General features: G+C 50.2%; 1 long non-coding RNA gene across 2 annotated transcripts; it reads left to right on the plus strand.

The window, feature by feature from the left end:
* Positions 1-8,266: 8,266 nt before the first annotated feature.
* On the plus strand, positions 8,267-25,324 carry LOC103244657 (uncharacterized). 2 transcript variants are annotated; one of them, XR_012089174.1, is made up of 6 exons: positions 8,267-8,350; positions 9,851-9,884; positions 10,556-10,595; positions 14,007-14,275; positions 24,577-24,721; positions 25,092-25,324. It is a non-coding gene; the product is annotated as an uncharacterized lncRNA (long non-coding RNA). The 2 variants fall into 2 exon arrangements; XR_012089173.1 differs by lacking the exon at positions 24,577-24,721.
* The last annotated feature ends 314 nt before the right edge of the window (positions 25,325-25,638 follow it).

Here is a 25,638-nt window from a genome sequence, read left to right on the forward strand (position 1 = left end):
GCAGAGAAATGGCCCTTGGGGAGGGACGCGTTCTGAGGAAGCCCTGTGCTGTGCGGAGTGGGTGGCTCTAGGCCTGAATGTCGGGCACACGGAGCCGTCAGTGTCCCCATGGGAGCAGGGGTGCTCTCAGCCAGGTGATTTGGGTCCTTGGATGCTCAGGCCCTGTGTATGTGCGAGGGATTGGTCCTCTGCTCTGTCCCTTCTGAAGGCAGCTGTAAGGAAGGGAGGCCAAAAGAGCTCAGTGTCGGACGAGACTGGGTGCAGGTCCCACTGCCTGCCAGCCCAGTGCCTCTGAGCCTCAGTTTCCTCATCTGTATAGTGGGGCTAATCCCAGCCATCTATACTGCCTGCCTGCCATGTGCCAGGCCCTTCTTACACATCTTTGATTCCTTGAGGGCAGGGACTTTATTATCCTCCTTTAGAGTTGAGAAAGAAGAGGCACAGAAAGGTTAAACCACTTACCTGGGGTCACACAGCTGCTATCGCAGAGTAAAGTCTCTAGACTCGAATGGGGCACTAAGTCCCGCCCTGGGCGCCAACAGGTGCTCCAGGAATGTCCGGTGCCATTTATCACCCTCATCACCTGCTGCGAGGGCTCGTCCCATCATGCAAACCCCGTGAACGTGAAGTGAGGGGACATGTGCAGGATCGAGTGTACTGGTGGGTGACGTAAGTAAAGTAATAACCACAGGATGATATTAACAACCCATATTAGTGCTACCAGCAGCCTCATCTGCCTGCTTCTCTGGGCCCAGGATTGTCTGCAGACTCCCAGGAGCTGGTCCTGAGTGGGTCAGAAGAAAGGTCTGAGGTTATGGGAAGGAGCAGCTTGCCCAGCTCATGGCCCGTTCTGTGCAATGGGAGTCCCTGTCCCCACAGCTGTCCCCCAGGGCCTGCTCCCAGGTAGACTCAAGAGGCTACAGGGCTGGTCAGCTTCAGGCCAGGGTTCTGTGGGAGTGACAATCTCCCCCCCCCGCCCCACAACCCTCTCACCTTGCCAGCTGCTGGACATACAGCAGCTACAGGGCACAAACCCTGAGACCATGACCTCTGCGGGTCCCATGGCACAGAGCCCCCTCCGCAGCGCCCGACTGAGAAGGAGACGCGCCTCAGGGTGAATCCTGCTCTGAGGTCGCTGCAGGATAAATGGCCTCTAGGTCGAACACCTCACAACGGGATGTGTCTTAGCGTGGAGTTTATCAAATCGCAGGCTGTGATGCATTAGTGGGTCTTGAAATCAATTTAGAGGGTCCAGCCCGGCATTGAAAATCTGTAATAAACCAGAATAGACTAGGTCAGGAGACATCAGAGCACGCTGTGTGCAGTGAGGGTGAGTGTCGTTTGGGGAAATGTGTTGCATTTATGTATAAATGGATGTGTGTGTGTGCTGGGTGGCAGTTTGCAATGGGTTTCTTACAGGGGGTTGCACTAAAAACATTAAGAGAATCTCTGTCTTATGGCCTGACGGTAACACAGAGGGGAATCACATAGTGGTGACCATTTGCCTCAGAACCTTACATGTCCCTGATTTGAGACCCGTTTATGAGACTGAGAAACAGGTCTAAGCTGGTGCCAAGAGTTTTGGTTACGTCAGGGATAAGGCTGTGGCTCTCTCATCCCACAGTCCACGATGAGGGGTGGAGGGGAATTGAACTGCAGGATGAAGTGATGAACGTGTGAGAAATGAGACTGGGAAAGGCAGAGGCTCGAAAGGCAAACAGAGAGGGGGAGAGGAAGGGACGTGGGGAGGGGTGGGTGACTGTGAGGGAGAGAAAGTAGGGGTCATTCCTGGAACTCCAGGAGCTGCCTTCCTGCATTGCTGAGTCAGCGCCGCCTGGACTCAGAAACATTCATTGTCCATTCAGTGACCTTTGGAGCCTAAGAGCTCTGTTAGGATCTGAAATGTGTCCAGTAGATCTTTAGAGCCATTCAATTTTCATTCCATGTGGGACCTGGACACATGCAAACTAGCATGCTTACACATACGCACACACAGATACCCATGCCCACACACACGCATCCATGTGCTCATCAAACATACACACACATGCACATGTGTACAAACATGCCCATGCACATACGCGCATTCATACATACACAGACACACTCATATGCACACACTAACACACATAGCCACACTTATATGTGCACTCACACACGTGCTCACTCCCACACCCACACACGCCCACGCACTCACAGACACGGTGAGTCGGGTGTATTTAATATGCAGTTCGTGCCCGTGCCTCCCCCCAGATCCCCATGTGACCTGCTCATCAGAGGAGGCCCAGAGTCCTGGGGGGAGTCCTGGTGTCCCTCCACCTGATCTCCATGACAACCCAGCCGGACACCGGTTTGTGAGTGTGAAAGCTTCAGGGCCCACACGACCTCCCACATTAATTCATGCCCATCAGCTGTTCACTACTTAACGCTCCCATGTTATGTGAGGCAGCGAGGCACAAAACTGGCATCTGTTGTGGGGCGTGTGTGTGTGTGTGCGGTGAGCTTGGCACACGGGTAGGATGAGGTTTGGGGCAAAAGACCATGAAAGATGCAGCCAATAGTAATTGGATTACAGCTGTTGATTGCTTTCAAAGGACTTAACATAGAATATGTATCCCAAAGACACATGACATCTGGTGAATCAGAGCGTCTCACAGACAGAGTGGGGGTAAAAGGAGGAACAACACACTTCCAAATTTGATGAAATTTCCCACATGGTCCTGAAATTGCTGGTGGAATGGGGGATTGCAGTCCGGGTATGAGGCATTCAAGAGAATCTGAAAGTGTCCCCCAAAAAGGGCTCCCCAGAAACTAGCACTGATCAGGCCATGGAAAGCACAAGGCCCCACACGACAGGTTCTGGGCTCTGCCTTCCTTGAACATGGCGGGTGGAGGGGCTGGGGAGAGAGGCAGAGGCTGAGAATGGCTAGAGACAAATGGTCGAATTCAGTTCTTTTATCTGTAGCAGGGACTCAAACCCAGGGTGTCCTGGCTGCTGGAAGGTTGAGCAATGCTGGGCCGTATTTCGACACATGGCATCACTGGCTGAAGCAGGGCTGGTCCTGTGGCCGAGATACCCTCTTCCAACCCTGCACGGGTCTCCTGACCCCCAGGCCTGCAGGCATTCACACACCCCCATGCAAAGCCCCCAACCCTCCTTGGACAAGGACAGGCATAGCTTCAGGACATCGTCCACCTGCCCTACGTGGGCAGAGTTGAGCCCCCAGAGCTGAGAGGGAGGCTCCCCAATACCCATCTCCCGACAATGGCCACTGCTCCTCAAAGGGTCACTTCCAAAGAATGCCAGGTGGCAGGCACCAGGTTTTGGCGTCTGATACGCTCCCATCCGCTCCCTGGGTCCAAAGCAATCGTCCTTTGTGATCTCTGACAGGGAACAACTGGCCACTGTCCTTTAATTAGCAGGGGATGCACTAAGCTATGGCCTCCTGCAGGCTCCGTAAACGTCCGTGAAATCAGCCTGGTGACTCCAAGCTCCATGCAGACTGTGGGGCGCATAGAGGCCAAGGGGGAGCCCCCGCCCCTGGTCTGGCTCTGAGAACAGCCTCCAGGAGAAAATGCCAAGTCACCACCACTCATGGCAGCTGCTCAACCCAGCAAGTTCTTTCTTGCAAATTGAGATCCAGGCTGTGATCTGGGCTGGCTCTGCACATTCTGGGTGCCCGTTACCTGCTGATTGGAGCTGCCTTGGTACCTCTGAGGGCTGCTTGTGCATGAGTGGGGGCTGCTTTTGAACACATGGCGGCCCCATCAGCTGCGCCTTCTCCACTTCTTCTGGCCTTATTAAATGGTGGTTACTGCAGGGAGGATGCAGTGCCAAGCATCCTCTTATGCAGCGCCGTGAGATGCGGGGTTTCCAGTGTCCCAGGAGAAATTCAAGCCTCATTTCCCTCTGAGACACTGGGATGGGGCCACGTGCAGCATCTCAGTGCCCGGATCCCGGGTGCGTCGCCTGAGGCTATGCATGAGGTGCCAGGGCCTGGCCCTGGGCTGTGTGGGACGGGATTGAAGCGTGTGTGATGAGAGGGCCCAGGTCACACCCACCAGGGGCCAGGAGTGCCAGATGTAGATGCCAGTGCCTGCCCAAGTCACCCAAAACAGAGAAAGGGAGGCGCTGGGAAGCCCTCGGGCCAGAGGCTGATGATGTGGAGTCCTCGAGGGGACTGCCTGCTGCTCAGTGCAGAAGGGGACATCCTGATGCAGCACCCGTGACAGACCGCCAGTGTTCCTGTCCCCTGGACCCACTGTCCCCGGAGACCTGCGGAGGGAACCACTGCTGATGAGAAGGCGTCTCTGTCACTTGCTTTGTCTCCCCTTGGTCACCTCAAACACATGCTCAGAGCCCTCGGGTGACAAGCCTCTGTTTCTGTCCGCTTCTGATGCCCCTGCCCCATGGGTGTGGCCACTGCTCCTGGCTTGCAGTGTCTGTGCGGCTGTGACAACCCGGGTTCCTCTCAGGGCGGGTGTCCCTCCTGCAGAAAGCTCACCCTGTCTCCTGGGCCCTGGCCCTGCTCCTGGACAGAGGAGGGAGGACTGGGGTGGTGGCTGATGGATTCTCATGTCCCTCTTTCCCGTATTCCCCTGGGCTCTTCCTTCAGGGCCTCCACCCTGCGCCCTGATGACTCACTGCGTCTCATGTAGGAAGCCCCCGGTGACATCTCATGCCCTGTATACAGGTCCCTGCAGCCCGGGCCCTTCCCCAGCTCTGCTGCCTCTGGGGGGAAACCCCATTTTCACCCCTCCTCCCTCCTTACATCTGGCGGGGAGTGCAGGGGGCTTGCTGGAGGGAAGCCACATGTGAGACCCACACGATGCACCAACCCCCACCCCATCTATTTCCTTCTGTCTGTTCCGCAGTCAACACAGCCTTGGCTCTGCATTCGGCCCTCTCTTTACGGGGCTGTGTCTGGGCAGATGAGGCTGGAAAACAACTCACTGGGCCGAGCTGGAGTGTGTTGTGGATGTCACAGCCAGGTGTCTGCAACAGGAGGCTCCAGGATCCCTTTGGGGTAGGGTGGGGGGCAGGAGAGTGCAGGTTAAATGGGATGGGCAGGGGCAGGCAGGTAGCAGGGGTGATTAATTTTTCTCAAAGCGTTGCCAGGCTACTTTTCAATTCCTTATCTATGGCTCAGGCACGAAGAAAGCTGATGTTCTGCTGCCATCCTGGCTTATCTTTTAATCACACCCTTTGCTTGTCAGTTAAGACACCCTGGTATACTCTCGTTGCTTTTTAGCAATCTTTGCAACTTGCTGGACTTTTCCACCCAAATAGGAACAGTAGACCATGGTACCGTGTGCCAGGCACTGTGCTAAATGCATTAGCTGTTTCAGTCCTCACGATAGCCCTATGAAATGGTCACTCTCATTATCCTTATTCTACAGATGAGGAAATTGGCACAGAGAGGTTAATTAACTAGCCCAGAGTCACTCAGCTAGTGAGTGGCAGAGCTGAGATTTGAACCTAGGCAGCCTGGCTTCAGGGTCTATGCTCTTAATGTCTCACTGTAGGGCTCTTAAGTGAGTTCCCAGCTTCCGTGACTTCAGTTGAAGGGACTTCTCTGTGGAGGCCAGGCTAGGTGGAAGTTTATCCATGGGTCCTACAGCGGCCATCTGGAAGGATGGGATTGACTGTGACTCAGACTCTACCCTTGCCGCTGCCTCTGCTGGGAGCTCTGTCCCCTGGGCTCACCCCAGGATCTGCTCCTTCTCCCTCCTCAGGACTCAGGTGCAGCATTGCAGAGGATGTTTGCTGAGCATCTGCTATCTGCCAGGCAGTGTGCTAGGTGCAGGGGATCTCGCGACAAACAAAATTCCTGCTTTTATGAAGCAGACATTCCGTAAGTGGAGAGGGATAAACAAATCAGTGAAAGGTACGCATGTCAGCTGCTAATCCCCGCTACGGGGAGACATTCAGCAGGCTTGGGGATAGGAAGCTCCAGGTATGTGGGAGGGTGCGTTAGCTTCCTGTGGCTGCTGTGACAAATCACCTCCAACTAGATAACTTTGAACAACATGGATGGACTCTCTCCCAGCTCTGGAGGTCAGGAGTCTGCCCTCAATTTCACTGGGCTAAGTCAAGGGGTCAGCAGGGTTGGCTCCTGCTGGAAGCGCTGAGGGCAGGATTCTTTGCATTTTCAGTGTCTGTATTTTTCCCTTCCCTTCCCCTTCCCCTTCCCCTTCCCCTTCCCCTTCCCCTTCCCCTTCCCTCCCCTCCCCTCCCTCCACTTCCCTTCCCCTCCCCTCCCTTCCCCTCCGCTCCCTTCCCCTCCCCTCCCCTCCCCTCCGCTCCCCTCCCCTCCCTTCCCTTCCCTTCCCTCCCCTCCCCTCCTTTTCCCTTCCCCTCCCCTCCCTTCCCTTCCCCTCCCCTCCCCTCCCAGCCCCTCCCCTCCCCTCCCCTCCCCTCCCCTCCCTTCCCTTCCCTTCCCTTCCCTTCCTTTCCTTCTGTCCTTCCTTTCTTCCTTTCTTCTTTTCTCTCTCTCTCTCTCTCCCCCCTCCCCCCCAACAACCCATCCTGCTCTCTTTCTTTGTCTCTCTCTTTTTTTAAAAGGTGGAATCCCACTCTGTCACCCAGGCTGGAGTGCAATGGTGCGATCTTGGCTCACAGAAACCTCTGCCTGTTGGGTTCAAGCGATTCTCCTGCCTTAACTTCCCAACTAGCTGGGACTACACGTGTGCGCCACCATGTCCGGCTAAATTTTTTGTATTATTATTAGAGATGGGGTTTCATCATGTTTGCCCGGGGGGTCTTGAACTCCTGACCTCAAGTGATCCCCCTGCCTCAGCCTCCCAAAGTACTTGTCCGGCCTGTATTTTCTTTTAAGCCCCTCATATTCTTGGGCTCGTGGCCCCTTCCTCCATCCTCAAGCACATGATTCCAGTCTCTGCCCTGTCACAGCTCCTCTGACTCAGACCCTCCTGCCCCGCTCCTATAAGGAACGCTGTGATTACACTGGGCCACCCAGGTCATCCGGAGTCAGTTTCTATCTCAAGATCCTTTACTTAATTACATCAGCAAAGCCTCTTTGCAATGGACATACACACAGGTCCCAGGTGTTTGAATGTGGACACATATGGGGGGCCCTTGTTCAGTCCCCTATGGAGGGTGGTTGGTGATTTTCAGTAGGATGGTCAGGGAAGACCCCGCTGAAAAGCCACCATTTGAGCCAAGACCGGAGGAGCTGAGGCTGTGGGCCAGGATGACATCGAGGGTGGAGCCTTCCAGGCAAAAGAACAGTGAGTCCAAAGCCGGCCTCAGGTGCGCTGGCATGTTCCAGGAAAACTGCGGATGGAGCCACAGCTGCGGCCGAGCGAGGAGAGGAGCAGCGGGAGGTGAGGCCAGAGAAGCCTTGGGGCAGAAGTTGCGGGTCTCATGGTTGTCATGAAGCTCAGGGTTTTACTCTTGAGTGTGTGGGAGCCATGGAGGGTTCTGAACAGAGGAAGCACAGGACCCAACTTCGGTTTCACAGGCTTCCTCTGGCTGCTATGTGGAAAATAGGGAAATGGGGCAAGAGTGGAAGACGGGAGGCCTCTCGGGAAGCTTTTGCACAATGGCCTCGGTGAGAAAGACTCATGACTTGGGCCAGATGCTGGGATGTGTCCCCCACATCCCCTTTCAGGAGCAGGCATGCATGCCCCACTGCCAGGGGGTTGCCTGCTGTGAGCTCACAGCTGAGACCCTCCCCAGAAAATGCCCCTGGCCAACAGGAGCTGCTTTGCCCAGTCACCCTGGGGTCCATCCATCTCCAAAGACTGGTAATAAATACAGGGGTCTAAAGGTCCAGCCCCTTGACTCAATTCATCGCAGTTCTGAAGGGCTGTCTTCACTGCAGACTTCCTTGAAGGATGGATTGCAAAGTCATGTGTAGAGCATGCAGGGCCCAGGCGACTATCTATATGTCTCTCTATATTTTAGGATCCCTGTTTACATTAGCAATTTCTTTAAAAATATATTTCAAAATTCCTGCACCCACATGAGGTCTAGTGATTTATCCATGAAGGTATAGAGTAACGGATAGAGAAGGGGTACTTATGTGGTTTATTGTCCGACAGATTGTGTGAAAGTTTTTCGTCATGTCCAAGCAGCATCTCTCTCTGGTCAGGCCCATGTTATATATGAGAACAATGGAACAAGTCCAAGGCAAAGCAACACATCCCCCTGTAAAAACTGTCAGTGTAACCGTCCACTTCCGTATCTGTCCAGTCACTTAACAATATTGACAGACCGCCTTTAAACACAGGCTGCTGTGCTGGTATCTGGGACACAGCGGTAAGAGCCATCTGATCTCATGACACTCTCGGGAAGTTCCAGTCTCTGAGGATGGACAGCATACAGGTCAGCACATAAACATCATTCAGATTGTGAAAAATAGAATACAGGACACAGATTAGGAGATGGGATAAAGAGTCGTGGGGGTGGAGCTACTGTCTCGTTTTGGGTGGTCTAGGAGGGCCTCTCTGAGCAGGTGACATATCGGCTGAGTCCTGAAGGAGAAGATGGGGCTGCCGTGGGTGATTTGAGGGAACAGCATGCTAGGTGGGAGGAACAGCAAGTGCAAAGGCCAGAGATCAGGAGGATCAGATATGGGGTCAGAGTATCTAAGAAGTCGAGAGAGTGGTAAGAGATGGGGATGCAGAGACACTGTCAGGTGAGATAGAAAGAGAAGGGAGCCAGGCGTGGTGGCTGACACCTGTAATCCCAGCACTTTGGGAGGCAGAGGTGGGCAGATTGTTTGAGCCCAGGAGTTTGAGATCAGCCTGGGCAATATGGCGAGACCTCATGTCTACAAAAAGAAAAAAAATAAAAGCCAGATGTGGTAGCACATACCTGTGGTCCCAGCTACTGAGGAGGCAGGAGGATTACTTGAGCCTGGAAGGTTGAGGCTGCAGTGAGTCAAGATCATGCCCCTGTAATTCAGCCTGGGTAGGTGACAGAACAAGAAACTGTGTCCAAAAAAAAAAAGGAAAGGAAAAAAAGAAAAGGGAAGAGAATGGTCACATTTTATTACAACGACAATGTTTTGTTTCATTTAAACAATTTTCTCTCCCCTTTGAGTCCAGCCTGACTCAGGAGACGGGTAGAGCCTTCCTCTCATTCCACCTCACGAGGAGCTCGAATCTGCTCCCTGAAATCTCCATCAGCTCCGGCAAGCCCTCGGGCTCTGCTGCCTGTAACACGGCTCCCTGCTTACCAGAGGCTTTTGCAGGCACTAAACGTTCACTCAGACCCTGAAGTAGATCGAGCCACAGAAAGCTTTGACTCATGGAGCTGCCGGTCCCCATTTCCCCAAGATACGCATTCTATCTCTTCCTTAAGGAATTAAGGTGCCATATTGAAACTTTAATCTTTAAATACAGGTAAATAAAACATGATTACAGAAATCATTTTCACTAAAAAATTTATCATGAGCTAAAATTTCTGCCTTACAGCATTCATCTTTTGGGAGTGGGTGGTTGTCCCTGCTGCAGATAATTGTGACCCTGAATAGCTGGACCTGTGTTCACTGTGAACCAACATTTCCTTCGAGGGCCCCCAAAGACCCCGAGTGTGAATCGCCTGAGTGGGTCGGGTCTCTCTTCCTGTGAGTCCTCCCACCAGGGGCCCCGTCCTTCCACCCACCTTCCCCCGGGCCTGTTTCCCTTAAGGTCTGAGCTGGGCTGCCCAGTGAGGGATCATCCTCGTGGATCCGACTCCCTGCTCAGGGCAGCGGCTCGTGGTTCATTCGGTCCCAGCGGCATCTCGATGGGGTGACGTGAGGGGCACAGAGAACCGAGGTTTGGGTCTGATGAGATTAAACCCCCAACTGGTGTCCCCGTGTCTTCTCTTTCCTGACAGCAGACACCAAGAAGAAACAGCCCCAGACACACCCGTGAGTGAATTCCGAAGGGTGAGTGGGGGCCAGGCGGCCTCTGAAGGTTCCACATGGGTTTTGAGCTTTCGCTTTTTGCAGCAGCAAACCCACTGCTCTGGGCTGGGAATTGGTGTTTGCTAAACACACAGGTGGTCTGGAGTGATGTTTTCCTTCTTTAGCAAAGTAACACATGTTCCTTATGACAGACATGCAAAGAGGCAGGCATGTTTTTTAAGGATAAGTGAAACCTTCAGCAGGTCCACGGGGACTGAGTGAAAGGTCTCCCCCCAGGTCAGCCCCTCAGCCTCCCAGTTTCTTCTTGGAGAAGCCAGTGCAGGGCCCCGCGGTGGGGCGGTGGGTGGGAGGCAGTCTCAAGACACCGGGACACGATTAGAGGGTCTCATTTCGACCCCTGTGCACGGGTGTCACTGGCTTGGACCAGCCTTCTGGAGGCCTCCAGTGAGAAGGGGACAAACCAGGCTGTGACCCTGGCCATTTTCTCCTATGTGATTACCATTCCCTCACTGGACACCCTCTTTCTGGCCCAACCACAGAGCATGGACCTGTCCTTGTAAGCTGGCAGTTCTTGCTCCCTGGGGCTGATTTGGGAGAAACCTGACCATATTGATGGGCGGTCTGTACTTTCCCCTCCAAATAGAACCCTAGCAACTGCTGCTCTTTTATTACAGAAATGCCAGGCTCGTGGTCAGAGATGACACAACAGAGAAAGTGAGTAAAGATGGAAATAAGAATCATTCCCCTTCTTGGCCGGGCACGGTGGCTCATGCCTGTAATCCCTGCACTTTGGGAGACCAAGGTGGGTGGATCACAAGGACAGGAGGTTGAGACCATCCTGGCTAACATGGTGAAACCCCGTCTTTACTAGCCGGGCGTGGAGGGGGGCACCTGTAGTCCCAGCTACTCGGGAGGCTGAGGCAGGAGAATGGCGTGAACCCGGGAGGCGGAGCTTGCGGTGAGCTGAGCTTACACCACCGCACTCCAGTCCAGGCGACAGAGTGAGGCTCCGTCGCAAAAAAAAAAAAAAAAAAAAAAGATTCATTCCCCTTCCTACTCCCACACGGGGCTGCATTTTAAATAAATAAACTCCTTGATTGCATCCCTTGGGAAGATCTGACTTCCTATAACTGAGACTTACTTCTCTTAACAAGTTCTTGATGTCAATGAGAGAAGCAACCCTGGCCTGAGCCTTTAAGTCAAAGTGTCTGAGCGCAGCTGGGAACGGGCAACACGGACCTGGTTATTGTGGTCCTGATGGTAGGTTTCAGTCCTGTTTGGCCCAGGTGGTTCATCACTGTCTCACCTGTAGCTGATTTATGGAAGGTCTGAACTGAATGCAAGCAGGAAACAGCTTCACTTTTCTCCAGTAGCTGCCTTCCAGTAGCTTCTGTGAGGCAAGGCTGGGTTAGGGTGAGCAAGTGAGGCCAAATTGTGGAAGTGCTGCATTGAATACTGTCTCCTTTCCCCCTCCTCCTCCCCCTCCTCCCCCTTTCCTCCTCCCCCTTCTCCTCCCTCTCCTCCTCCCCATCTTCCCCCTCTTCATCCTCCTCTTCCTCCTCCTTTTTTCTTCTTCCTCCTTCTCCTTCTTCCTCACAAAGGATCCTGTCTTTACATTTTTAATATTTTGTTAATCACAGATTTTTTTGCATGAAGTTTGAGTTTTAAAAAGTACTGTGTTACGATGTTATTTATCATGATTATTGAATTTTTTGGTGCCCATTTAGATTTTACACCTGGGGTGAGTGTCTCCCTTGCCTCACCCTAATCCCTGCCCTATTGTTAGGTCTCAGGCCCCTGCTTCTGGATGACATTTTGGGAAGATCCCTTGGGTTTTTGTTCACTTTTATTTATAAGAACAAGTTCATTAATCATTATCACTCTCATCTAGATAGTAAAAGCCTTGGCTGGTCCAAATCTAAATTTTAATATCACATTTAATTCCAAGCTTTTCCTCTCCCCCTACCCACCTCTCACTAAGGCTTGGGGTCCCCTTCTCCGCTGTTCCTTCTGGTGGTTCCAGGACTGGGACAGGTACAGAGATGAATGTCATAGAGGGGAAAGGGTCTTTTCCTTTTGGATGCCATCAGTGACTGATGTGGAGCAGGTGAACAGATGCTGGTGCTCTTGTGTGGTGCATTTCATTCCTTCGTGTATTCATCTAGTCTTGTTCCCCCAATTCGCACCCCAGCATAGGGAGGCAGCTGGAGGCTTCTCTGTACTCCACAGGGACTGTCATTTCACTAAACCTGCAGATAGCATGACAAAGGAAATTCCACTCAGGTAAAGTGGTTTCATATACAAGCAAAGAATGATTCCAGCACAGGGCACAAAGGCCTAAATGCTGTGCAAATCCACCAGTCATTCAGTTAATCTTTGTTAAGAGACAACCTTCCTGTGGTAAGCGCATGACTTTCATCCTCTGCCCTCATGGAGTTTCCAGACCAGAAGGGAAGCCAACTATTCAAAGACTCAATAAAAATATCATCCAGTAACTGAATGTGCAAAATGCTGCAAAGGAAACATTTGGGGGATTATAGAGTTTGATCCTGGGTCAGAGGATAGGAGCTTAGGGCATAGGGAATGGAGAGAAAGTCTGTCAGAGGGAAGCGGGAATTAACCAGGTAACTGCAGGTGGTGGGAGGGGAAGAATGTTTCAGCAAAGGAAACAGCGTGTGCAAAGGACTGGGGGTGAGGAGGATGCCGTGTCTTCTTGGGACTAAGGAACATCCCACAGGCTGGAGCTGAGCAGGGCAAGAACTGGATGGGAGCTCTGCAAAGCACAGCAAGTGCCAAGTGCTGAGTTGGGCTGAGCCTGTTCGGTTTGAGGAACTGTGATAAGGCCAGGGGTAGCAGAGAGGGCAAGGTGGCCAGATGTTGCTGGGAATGTAAGCTGGTGAGGAATCGGGTCGTCCTAGAGCAAAGGGATGATATGAAAGGACTTGAGGGAGGAAAGTAACATTTGGGGATGATGCATGTCTTGGGAATCTTGGTAAAGTGAACTCATCGCTTGAATGTTAATAAGTCATTTGCATGTGTGGAGACAAATGGGACTGTTTCTATCGCTGTGATCAAATCCTCTAAAAGCACTCAATAATGATTTAACAAAGGTTATTCAAATGATAGATGGATTTCAGAAATTTGTGGTAATTAAGCACTTTAAGGTTGGCAGGGAGCAGATAGGTTACTGAAGTCACATGAAGGTGTTAGAGATATCAATTTAAAACGAAACCAACAATTTTTAGGCTTTCCAAAGTAATTTGACTGCTCTGTGTCTTTCTCAAACATGAATAGAAGATGATAATGAATACTTTGAATGTTTCTTTCCTTATTTTACATCAGAATTTGTATTGAAAATTTCAACATATCACTTATTAAAGGACCTGTATATGTTGTGAAGGATCCTGTATTTTGCAGAAATTGCTAAAGAATATTGTCCTTTTCACCTGGTAGCAACTGGCAACTTTAGTTTTTTTCTTGTGATTTTAAAAGACCTGATCATTCTTGAAAATTTGAAAACATACAACTACTATAAAAAAGAAAATGAAAACCATCTATAATGTTACCACTGACATGTTACTACTGTTGGTACCCTGATTTGTCTCTTATTTAACTATTTCCTCTGAATATGGATGCATGTGTGATAAGAGTGTAAAATCCATGTTGTTGTATCCATTTTTTTCACTTCACATGAAATCACGAGCACTTTCTACACTATTGAAAATTTCAGGTAAGCATATGATCAAGTCATCCTTCAATATTTCCCTATCTGGAAAACCCGTGCACCCTTCTCCATTCCTATATTATTGGACATTTGTACTGCTTCCAGTGTTTGCTGTTGCAGTTTATGTGGCAATGATCGTATTACTACATAATCTTGGTTTGCATTTATGAACAGCTCCTTAAGATAATATCTTATGTGTGTGATAACTGCATCAAGGATTAAGTGCTTTTTAAATTTAAGCTCTTGATACATCCAGCAAATTGCTTTTGGAGACATCGGGCCTGGTGGTCCCCCACTGATGGGCATTCTGTGCTCATGTTTCTGTTGCCTCACAGGCACTGTGTTGAAGAGTGTTTGTGTTAATCCTATTTGATATGCTTTGTTATTCTTTTAATTTTCAGAGAATTCACGGCTGGGACCAGCTAGTCCATGACTCCACCTTCTTGCTTTCAAGCCAGTGAGGTGATCTGAGTCCCAGCAGCCTCATCTGCCAAGTCAACCCCTGCACTGCATTGAGAAAGCTGCAGTCAGAGATTCCGAGTGAAGACAAGCGCTGTCCCACGCCAGAGCCCAAACCTGTCCCCCGGTTGGGAAGCTGAGGAGTGATTATTTGGTTCTCGGATGCTTCGAGGGTGCCTCATGTGGTATGCGGTCAGTGCACACATCCCAGGTATGTCAGCTGCGCCCCGACCAGCCTCCCGAGTTTGGGGTGCTACCGACACAGGATGCATTTGTGGCACATCGTGATAGGCCTCCCCAAGTACCCTGTCCTGATGGTGCCCTGTCTTCTGACCCCCCCATCAGATCTTGGCGCCAAGCCCTGACAACCACTTCACCCTGGAGGCCGTTCCCAGAGCCTATTTCACGGCTCATTCAGAAGGAAGATGAGGGGCCTTTTCCATTTCCAGTATTAAATGATTTAATTCACAAGGGACTTGGTCAACACAAGTATCCCAACAGAGCCCAGGTCCTGTATCATTTGTAATTTACCATTCTGATTAAACCCAACCCAACCCCATCAAACTCCGCATGGGGTGAACCAACCGAAACTGCCCCAGAGGCCCCAGGGGGGCATCCGGCCCAGGGAACTGAGGCTGGGGAGGGGAGGGGGAGCTGGGAGTACATCTGCCTCATTTCAGGAAATCCAGTAACCTCTTAAGATGGATGTTTCTGTAGAAATACATCTGATAAATGTTTAATTACATGTTAAGAGGGACCATTATTCACGGAGCAGTCATTAGCCCCAGAGAACTTCAAGCCCCTCACCTTGTTAAGAGTCACGTTCATATGGAGATCAGCCCCAAATTCCAACATTCCCTGCTCCAGGAGGAGAGCAGCTGGGAGAGCCTGGTGAGGTCTCCATCAAAACAGTGTAACACAGGGCATCAGTGGGGTGGCCAGCGGCTTGGCTGTGGGTGGGAGATTTCAGAGAGGTGGGACCTAAGCCAGGAACCTGAATCAAGGCGCCGAGACCTCAGCCCCACCCCAACCTACCTGTTCTAAGGGTCCCTGCAGGGCTCCGTAATCCCTACCTGTGAGGGGCTCCCCTCCTGAAGCTCTTGATGCTTCCCAGGCCCCCCGAAGTCCTGCGGTTCCCTGGAGATGCTGTCGGCTCACAAGGTGCCAGGAAGAACTCTCCTGGGATGGAAGACTTGGGTGGACCCGTCCTGGGTGACAGGCAGTGGGTGTATCGCTCAGGGTTCTGAGGAGGCAGGTGACAGAATCCATTAGGTCCTGAAGCAAGGAAAAGCAGAACCAACCAGAAGGTCCCAGGAGCAGGAGTCCCAGGTCTTGGAGGGGCAGGAACTAGGGCATCCTGGGGCTCTTGGTGGCAGGGGCAAGGGAGAAGAGCTTGCTGAGGGCCGCTTAGTATAAGCCCAGGTGACTTAAGTCCCAGAAAAAACAAAATGGTGGACCCTTACCCATAGAAGGCAGCAGAGCCAGGCCATCCCTCTGCACTCCAGGAGCCCCAGGTACCACACTACCTCTCAGCCCTGCCAGGGAACTTCTCCCTTCCTCCTTTCCCTCCCCCTCCTCTACAGGCGGAATTAATTAGCAAAAAATCACAAACACAAAAACACACTCTCAATGCCTAAATAGCATTGTTTATTTGTCACTGACTTGGCCTTATATTTGTCTGTCTTTTTGCCTCAGTCTCTAAAATGAGCACAAAATCAACATTCAAGGGAGAAGTGTGCACTGGCGTGGGGAGTGGGGGGAGACAGCTTCAATCTGTCAACCAGCCTTTTCCATGTGAGAAATGTCAGCAGATAGAAATGGATTAAGTCTGCCACTGAGTTGGTTACAATCCAGAGGTGAGAGTCTTTGGAGTGACCTTTATTTAAGAAATATCACGGCAGAGGCTGTTGGAAAGACGCTCTGGTGAATGATGGAGCCTGATGCATGGTGTTTTCACTGGGCTCTCCAGAAAAAGAGCCGGCAGGAGGTGTCCATATCCTATATACAGAGAAAGAGGTTGAGTTTAAGGAATTGGCTAATGTGATCCTGAAGGCTAGCAAGTCTGAAATCTGCAGGCTGGGCAGGTTCAAGACCCAGGGAGGAGTTGGTGCTGCCGTTCAAGTCTGAAGGTCATGGAGCTGGAGACCCAGGGAGGAACTGGGGCTGCTGTTCAAGTCTGAAGGTCGTGGAGCCGGAGACCCAGAAAGGAAATGGTGCTACTCTTCAAGTTTGAGGGTCATGGAGCTATAGACTAGGGGAGAAGCTACCGTTCAAGTGGCACTTCCCTGGGTCTCCAGTTCCAAGATGCTCAAACTTGAATAGTGGTAGCACCAGCTCCTCCCCAGGTCTCTGGTTCCATGACCCTCAGACTTGAAGAGTAGCACCGTTTCTTTTCCGGTTCTCCAGCTCCACGACCCTCAGACTTGAGGGGCTGGAGACCCAGGGAGGAGCCAGTGCTGCTGTCCTAGTTTGAGGGTCATGGAGCTGGAGACCTGGGGAGAAGCTGGTGCTGCTGTTCAAGTCTGAAGATGGTGGAGCTAGAGACCCAGAAAGCAGCAGGTGCTGCTGTTCGTTTGAGAGTCATGGAGCTGGAGACCTGGGGAGAAGTTGGTGCTGCTGTTCAAGTCTGAAAATAGTGGAGCGGGAGACCCAGAAAGGAGCTGGTGCTGCTGTTCAAGTCTGAGGGTCATAGAGCTGGAGACCCAGAAAGGAAATGGTGCTACTCTTCAAGCGTGATGGTCATGGAGCTGGAGATATGGGAGGAGTCAGTACTGCTCTTCTAGTTTGAGGGTCTGGGATCTGGTGACCCCGGGAGGAGGTGCTGCGGTTCAGGTTTGAGGGTCGTGGAGATGCTGACCCAGGGAGGAACTGGCGCTGCTTTTTAAAATTGAGGGTCATGGAGCTGGGGACCTGGGGAAAAGCCAGTGCTGCTGCTGTATTTTCAGGGTCATGGAGCTGAAGACCCGGGAAGGAGCTGATACTGCAGTTCAAGTTTGAGGTTTGTGGAGCTGGATATCTGAGCAGGAGTCAGTGCTGCTGTTCTAGTTTGAGGATCTGTAGCTGGGGACCTGCAGAGGAACTGGTGCTGCTGTTTTAGTTTAAGGTTTGTGGAGCTGGAGACCTGGGCGGAACTGTTGCTGTAGTTCAAGTATGAGGGTTGTGGAGCTGGAGACCTGGCGAGAAGTCAGTGCTGCTTTTCTAGTTTAAGAGTCTGGGAGCTGGTGATCTGGGTAGGAGCCAGTCTGCTGTTCTAGTTTTAGGGTCTTGGAGCTGGCGACCCGGGGAGGAGCGGGTGTTGCTGTTATAGTTAGGGTCATGAAGCTGAACACCTGGGGAGGAGCCAGTGGTGCAGTTCAAGTTTGAGGGTGGCAGGAGCTGGAGACTTTGTGGCGAGCTAGTGCTGCCATTGAAGTTTGATGATGGTGGAGCTGGAGAACTGGCTGGAGCCAGTGCTGCTTTTTAAATTTGAAGATCGTGAGGCTGGAGACCTGGGCAGGAGTTGGTGCTGCTGTTCAAGTATAAGGATCGTGGAGCTGGAGACTCGGGGAAGATCAAGTGCTGCAGTTCAAGTTTAAGCATCATGGAGCTGGAGAACTGGGGAGGAACGGGTGCTGCAGTTCGAGTTTGAGGGTTATGAAGCTGGAGACCCAGGGAGGAGCAACAGTTTGAGGGACGAGTAGCTGGAGACCTGGGGAGGAGCTGGTGCTGCAGTTCAAGTTTGAGGGGTGTGGAGTTGGATACCCAGCAAGTCAAGTTTGAGAGTCTTGGAGCTGGTGACCTGGGTAGAAGCCGGATTGCTGTTGTAGTTTGAGGGTCTTGGAGCTGTTGACCCCGGAGGAGCGGGTGGTGCTGTTATAGTTAGGGTCATGAAGCTGAAGACCAGGGGAGGAACCGCTACTGCTGTTTTATTTTGAGAGTCATGGCTATTGAGACTTGGGGAGGAGCTGGTGCTGCAGTTCTAGTTTGAGGTGGGGAGCTGGAGGCTGTGGGTGGAGCTGGTGCTGCTGTTGTAGTTTGAGGGTCTGTTGCTGGGGACCTCAGGAGGAGCTGGTGCTGCTGTTTTAGCTTAAGGTCCATGGAGCTGGAGACCCGGAGAGGAGATGGTGCTGCTGTTCTAGTTTGAGGGTCAGGGAGCTGGAGACTCGGGGAGGAGCCAGTGCTGAAGTTCAAGTTTGAGTTTTGTGGATCTGTAAACCTGGACAGGAGTCAGGGCTGCTGTTGTAGTTTGAGGGTCTTGGAGCTATTGACCCGAGGAGGAGCTGGTGCTGCTGTGCTAGTTTTAAGGTCGTGGAGCTGGAGACCTGGAGAGGAGCTGGAGCTGCTGTTCTAGTTTTAGGGTCATGGTGCTGGAGACCCGGAGAGGAGATGGTGCTGCTCTTGTAGTTTGTGGGTCTGCAGCTGGAGACCTGGGGAGAAGCGGGTACTGCTGTTTTCGTTTAAGGTCCGTGGAGCTGGAGACCTGGGGAGGAGCGGGTGCTGCAGTTCAAGTTTCAGGGTCATGGAGCTGGAGACCTGGCGAGAAGTCAGTGCTGCTGTTCCTGTTTGAGTCTTGGAGCTGGTGTTTTGGGTAGACACTGGTCTGCTCTTCTAGTTTTAGCGTCTTGGAGCTGTTGACCACAGAGGAGCAAGTAGTTACTATTATAGTTAGGGTTGTGAAGCTGAAGACTAGGGGAGGAGCCGGTGCTGCTGTTTTGAGGGTCGCAGATATTGAGACTCGGAAAAGAGCGAGTGCTGGAGTTCTAGTTTGAGGGTCTGTAGCTGGGGACTGGGGAGGAGACAATGCTGCCATTTTAGTTTCAGGTCTGTGGAGCTGGAGACCCAGGGAGGAGCCAGTGCTGCTGTTGTTTAAGTCTGAGGGTTATGTAGCTGGAGACCTGGGAGGAGCCTGTCGTGCTGTTTAAGTCTGAGGTTCGTGATGCTAAACATGGTGCCGGTGTTGGGGAAGGAGAGAGAGAAGAGAGGAGAAGAGAGAGAGAAAATGAATCACAGGATGCCACTTGAAACCACAGCTGTAACTGTTTCTCAAGCAGGTTAAACCTGGGAACTTGTGAGTCCTGGTGATCAATGCATTCTTTTCTCTCTTAAACAGTTTGGATTTCTCTTCTATCTCACAAGTCAGAAAGACCCTGATTAATGCCCTTAGAATTTGAGAAGCTTAAGAAAACTAAATGATGATTGTAATAATAATAATAATAGGAATTATACCATAATTATCCTGACTGAGACAAAAATCACACACACACAATATGTCTTTTCCATCAGTTAGTAAAATAAAAAATAAATGGATAAATAAACCCAAACAAAGCTATAAAATGTTGTTTTGTGGAGAACGGATGGAGGACAGAGATTAGTCTGAGAATTGCTACTAATGGAGAAACTTCACACTTACCATTTTTCCTGTGAGGTTTTGGTGCAGAATGATATTGTGTGAGTTCTGGCAGCCAAGTCACTTCGCACAGCCCGGTGATGCCGTAGGTGTCACAGAAGGACCCTCTCCCAGCTGGTCCTGCCTCTCTGCTACGATGAGTGTGGCTTCTGATCCCCAGCAGCTGACTGTGTCTTAATACCAGGCCCATGAGCACAAGGGTTTCCATGGTGAAGGTTCCTGGATGGAACACCGTGGATGTTGCTAATGTTCCTTCCTGATGTTCATCTGCCATCTTGCTATTTAATGCATCTTGTGTATAACTGTCTTCTAAATATTAAATAGAAAAAAGCATTTATACCATATGGGTAAAGTATAAAGAATATTGACACACTGGACACACAGGACCTCCATCAAGTTTAGGGAATAGAATCTGAAGAGACATAACTTTGGATGCTCCCTCAAGGCCCCTCCTGAATCCCAGTCCCTTCCCTTCTACAGAGAGAATCACTTTCTGCTTTAGTCTTTATTATTCCCATACTTTACTTCATAGTACGTTTCTTTCACCAAGTATGTATACATCCCTAAACAATATGCCATTTAGTTTTTGAACTTTCTGTTGTCTTTTTGAGACAAGGTCTTGCTCTGTTGCCTCGGCTGTAGTTTTCAACTTTGATGTGAAGAAATTCTCCTGTGTGGCTGCTCCTATGCTGCATTGGGTCTGAGCATTTGCTCAATGTCTATTTTCGTCCTCCATTCTCTTCCTGAGACCCATCCACATTGATATGGTTCATTTTCATTGCTGCGTGATCTCCCGTAGCATGAGGGGAACATGGGAAATGTCTTCATTTTCCTGTGGATGAGGGTTTGGCCAGGTTGGGGCCCTTAGGACTGTGTTGCTAGAACGTTCTTTCTTTTATATACAAGTGCAAGTTTCTTCTGATCAGTAGCTTTCAATTTTCAAAATTTCATCCCAGTTAAGAAATGTAATTTTCCTCATAACCCACAACACATATCCTTTCATATGCAAGCATAACAACAACAACAACAAAAATTCACAACCTTTCTTAGCAGTGGCTGAGTGTTCTTGTTGCTCTCCATTCTCCCCAACCCTTGCATTTCTTGGGTTGTGGGATTTTTGCCAGTCTGGTGGGTGTCACATGATACCTCATCCTGTTAGGTTGTGACCCTCTTCATGTTTTTATTGGCCATTCCTTCACATTTCCTCTTCTGTGAAGGGATGGATGGTTCAAATCTTTTGTCCAGTTTCTGTTTAGCTGTTTGAATTTTTGTCTTTTTCTTTTAAAATTATTATTATTTTTTGAGACAGAGTCTTGCTTGGTCAACCAGGTTGGAGTGAAGTGGCGTGATCTCACTTCCTTCAACCTGCACCTTCCAGGTTCAAAGGATTCTCCTGCCTCAGCCTCCAGAGTAGCTGGGACTACAGGTGTGTGCCACCAATGCCCGGCTAATTTTCATGGTTTTAGTAGAGACGGGGTTCTACCATGTTGGCCAGGCTGGTCTCAAACTCCTGACCTCAGATGATCCACCCTCCTCAGCCTCCTAAAGTGCTGGGATTACAGGCATGAGCCACTGAGCCCGGCCTGCCTTTCTCTTTTTCAAGAGGGCTGTTTGTAAGGTTTATGCACATTCATTTGGTGACTGTGTAACAAAGATGGGTTTGAATCCACCAGGATGAACCTGCAGGATCCCCTCTTTGTGGTGGGAGAGGAGACAGAGAAGAGTAGAGGGGTACGGAGAATCAGAGCTGAGAGGAGGCCGAGTCAGGTGGGGGTTGCAGGCTGCTGTGAGGACTTGGCTCCTCCTCTGAGCCAGGTGAATTAGCAGGGGATTTAACCAGGGGAGCCATCATCTCCCTTATGTATTTCTGCCATGGTTGGCTCAGTTGAACTCACCTGTTGAATAAGACTTGGCCTTGGCCACCCAGAGGCCCATGGCTAGGGCTTAACTCCCGGCATGGCCACTGATACATCCACGTTTGGCACACACATGGCTGGGCAGCCCTGAGACCTGCTCTGCCTGGGCCTCTCATTTATACAATATGGGTAAGGTATAAAGAATACCTTCAAGTTTCTTGCATTTGTCCCCTCTCAAGTCTGGCCTATTTATGAGTCTGATTACACCTCGGCATGAAGAAGGAGGTTTGGCAAATGACTCATAAAGCATATTTTTAAAGGTCACTACTGGGAGGAGAAGAAAGGGCCACTGAACATGGATGCTCTCTGTGCTGATGTGTTTTTTTCAATTAAGTGAAAATAAAGAGTCATGCCTCTTTGCACATACCTGGTCTGATTACCATCCAAGGAGGTCTTGGGTGTCTTGGAAGCTGGAACCATCAGCCCTGTATGAACTACATGTGCTTTTATATAAGCTGCTCCCAGGTGAGGACAAGTGGGTCAGGCGATCCCAAGCTCTGCTTCCTGCTTGGCATGAGTGAGCTGTGTATGAGGAGGTGGTTGTGGAGGAATCCCATGGTCTGACCAGACCAGACAGTCACCTGCAGGAGGGCAGGGATGATGCTGTTCTCACATTCATCATCCACAGTGCCTGGCACCTGCTCCAGGCTATGGCAGGGGTACAGGTGTCCAGCTGATCTTAAATAATGTGGGCCCTGCTCAGTGACCCTGGGGCTAGGAGGGAAATCAGCTTGAGAGCTTTCCTGGATTATGCCTTACCTAACTTACATGGCATTTCCAGGAGAGAGGGCTACTGGTTGTATCTGTGTATCAGTCAGGATGAGTAACAGCAGCCGCTACAACAACAGCTCCCAACGTTCAGAGGGCATGCACACAAGTGTTCTGTCCTGCTCTTGTTACAGTCTCACTGTTGGGGCAGCTCACCTGAAAGGTCCCTTAGGAGACAAGTACCTGTGACTGTGACGTGCATCTTGCAAAGTCCTAAGGGAAGTGGGTAAAATTTGCTTACTCCAGCAGACAGGGAGGGGCACCCGTGGCAAACTCCCCTCACCTGGGAGCAGGTGTGGTCCTTGAGTCCTATGTCACCTGTTTTTCCTCTGCCTTGGCCTGCAGGCCCGATGTGATCTGACTTCGCCTGCCTCTCCGACTCCATCTCTCCTCCCCTTCCTTTCTTTCTACTAATTAGGTTACAGCCTCAGTGAATGTGACCAAGGACCCTGAATCACAGTGGCTTAACCAAGATGGAGGTTCACTCCTGTTTCACAAGAAAGTCAAAGCCAGTCAGGTGGTTCTTCTCTACAATTTTCAGGGTCTCAGCCTCCTTCCATCTTGTTGGTCTGACTTCCTTAGAGTGTGGTTTCCCCGCCAGTATCCATCCTGTCTCCTGCCAGCCAGCAGGGAGAGGAGAAGAGAACAAGAGGGCACAAACCTTCCTTCTTCTAAAGGCAGCCACTGTGCATGGGCCTCACCTCCCCATGATCACAGCCTGGTCACATGACCTCTGTTTGCTGCAAGGGATGCTGGGAAATGTAGTCTTCATCCTGGATGTCAACACCCAGATTTGTCACTCCTGAGGCCAAGGGGAGAGAGGACACGGGAGAGAGTCACTTGTTCTGCCCACCCTTGCGTACATTCCTCCAGCATAGTGTGACCCACTGCCTCAGCTCGTGTAGGACTGAGGGGGTTTGTGGGACACAGACCTTTCAATTTTCAAACGGGGCAGTTCCAAACAAATATCCCAGCTTGGCTATAACTCAGAAGTTTCCCTGGATGTAAGATTTCTAGTGTTAAAACCAGGAAAGTTCTGGACAAACCTGGACAAGTTGGTCCCCTCTACTCTAGACACACTGGTTTCCTTTCTGCTCCTCCCGCAGGCCAAGCCAGTGCCTGCCTGTAGGGCCTTTGTATCTGCTGTTACCCCTGTCTGGCATTCCCTTTCTGCAACTCTATGCAGTGCTCACTCCTCTTCTGTTGAGGAAAGGCTGCTTTCTGGGTGCCCCCGGGAGCCTGGTCTGCTGTACTCAGCACTACAGGCTCTGTGGAAATCCCTCTATGCTCTTCATAGAATGAGATCTGTTCTTTCCACCCTTCTCTGCCCACTTCACTTTCAAAGTCCCTGAGGAGTTTTGATTTTTATTCTCTTCACCACTGAAAGATACATCTCTTTCCCTAAGGCTGTGGCTGGGCTCACACATAGCCAGATAAATCTGATATTAATAATAACCTGAATGAAAAACATGTATTAAATCCCAAGGTTATGATGTAGGAAGCAAGTATTCTGAAGAGATGTGTAAGTCTAATAAAGGCCAAAGGATGTGGATTAAAAGGAAATGTGGGGTGGAGAAACATTTCATGCAATAGAACCCCACCTCTTGGTGAGTTCATTGGTACAACCTTTCTAGAAGGAAATTGGCAATTGACCAATGAAAACGCCACTTATCTTTTAGTCCCAAATTCCATTTATAGGCATTTATCCCTAGGAAGTAGAAAAATATGTAAAGATGAATCTCTAAGGATGTTTATAAGAAGAAAGTAGGAAGCCTAAATGCTTGCTGGTGGCCCCCTGCCCTTCCTCCAGTGCTCCTCTCTCCCCAGTGGCTGGACACTTGCTACATTTTCCCAGCCTCCCTTGCAGCGAACTGTGACCATGTGACCAGGTTCTGACCAATGCAAAGTAATGAAAGTGTTGTGTGGCATGTTTTGAAGCCTCCTTACGTCTGTCATCTGCCTCATTTCTTAGTTTTTTGTTTCCTCTCTCCTCCTTGGCCTATGGATGTGATGGTTGGTGCTCTTCCCATCAGTTTGGTCTGTGAAGGTGAGATTCACATCCTAGGAAGTGCGGAACACTTCACTGGACAAAAACAGGGTCCCTCACATTTTGTGTAAACACTAGACTGTCAAGCTCCAGCTTTGGTTTCTGTGAAAAATACACTTTTGTCTTAGTTGAAGTTAGAGCTCTGCTAGATGCAGCTGAATCACATCCTAACTTGATTAAAACACAAAATTCATTGAATACATTGTAGAACGTCCATAAATACCAGTGCTAAAAAACAATAATGTTGATATGTAGGGTTCTCATTGTCAAAATAAGTCCATAAAATATTGTCGAGTGCACATGAGGCGGGTTTACATCTGTATGTATTAAAACCACAATTCCATTTTCATAAGACAAAAAGCACATATGTGTATCGTGTGATATGTTTTTATTAGGTTGCTCTATCCATCCATCCATCCATCCATCCATCCATCCATCCACCTATCCATCCATCCATCTAGCCATCATTCATCCATCCTTCTATCTGTCCATTCGTCCATCCATCCATCCATTCATCCACTGATCTATCCAACCATCCAGGTAAGTCGTACACCAAAATAATGTTGGTCATCTTTAGTTGATTGTGTCAGTGGTGATGTTAAAATTTTTTCTTTAAGTTTTACTTTATATTTGAACCTCTAAGATACCCTCCAAATTCTCCCTCTCCTGGTATTCATGCCTGTGTGTGATCCCTTCCCCTTGAGTGTACATGAGGCCTGTGACTTGATCCTAAGCAATAGAATATGGAAAATCAAATGGGATGCCACTCCCATTTGACAGATGGTTATGTCACAGAAGGTTGTGACTTCCATCTTGCTGCTAGCTGACTCCTTCCTTTGCTTCAATGAAGAAGTTGTCATATTGGAAATGTGCTTGTGGGCAGGAACTCAGGGTGACCTCTGGCCAACAGCCTGCAAGTGAGTAAAGCCCCCATTCTGAGGCCTACCAGAACCTGACTCTTGCCCAGAGACATGTGAGCCTGGGAGCAGACCTTTCCCTGGTGGTTTCCTCAGCTGAGCCTCCACCCTTGGCCAACACCTTGATGATCGCCTGCAAGACCCCCTGGGGCAGAGGACCCGGTCGAGACATGCCCAGACTCCTGACCCCTAGAAACTGTGAGATAATAAACGTGTGTTTCTGTAAGCTGCTAAGTTTGTGGTAATTTGTGAGGCAGCAATAAAAAAAGCATACACCTACTTAATCCCAGTCACTGAGCTGGGCCTTATAAAAACGTTCCACTAAAGAAAACAGCTTTGGAAATGCTCTGACATTTGTCACACATAGGCAATTTCAACCGAACACCTCTTATAACCTCTTTCCATGTTTGGGTGGAAAAACAGTGATTAACAAAGCCTGGGAAAGTGTGAGGCATTTAAATGGATGTGCAATTTCAAGCCTTTCAGAGCTGGCTGAGAGCTGCTGCACTGATTAAACGGCTGATGATAACTTCTCAGCAG

The sequence above is a fragment of the Chlorocebus sabaeus genome, chromosome 2 (genome assembly GCF_047675955.1).
Source record: "Chlorocebus sabaeus isolate Y175 chromosome 2, mChlSab1.0.hap1, whole genome shotgun sequence".
Lineage (NCBI taxonomy): Eukaryota > Metazoa > Chordata > Mammalia > Primates > Cercopithecidae > Chlorocebus > Chlorocebus sabaeus.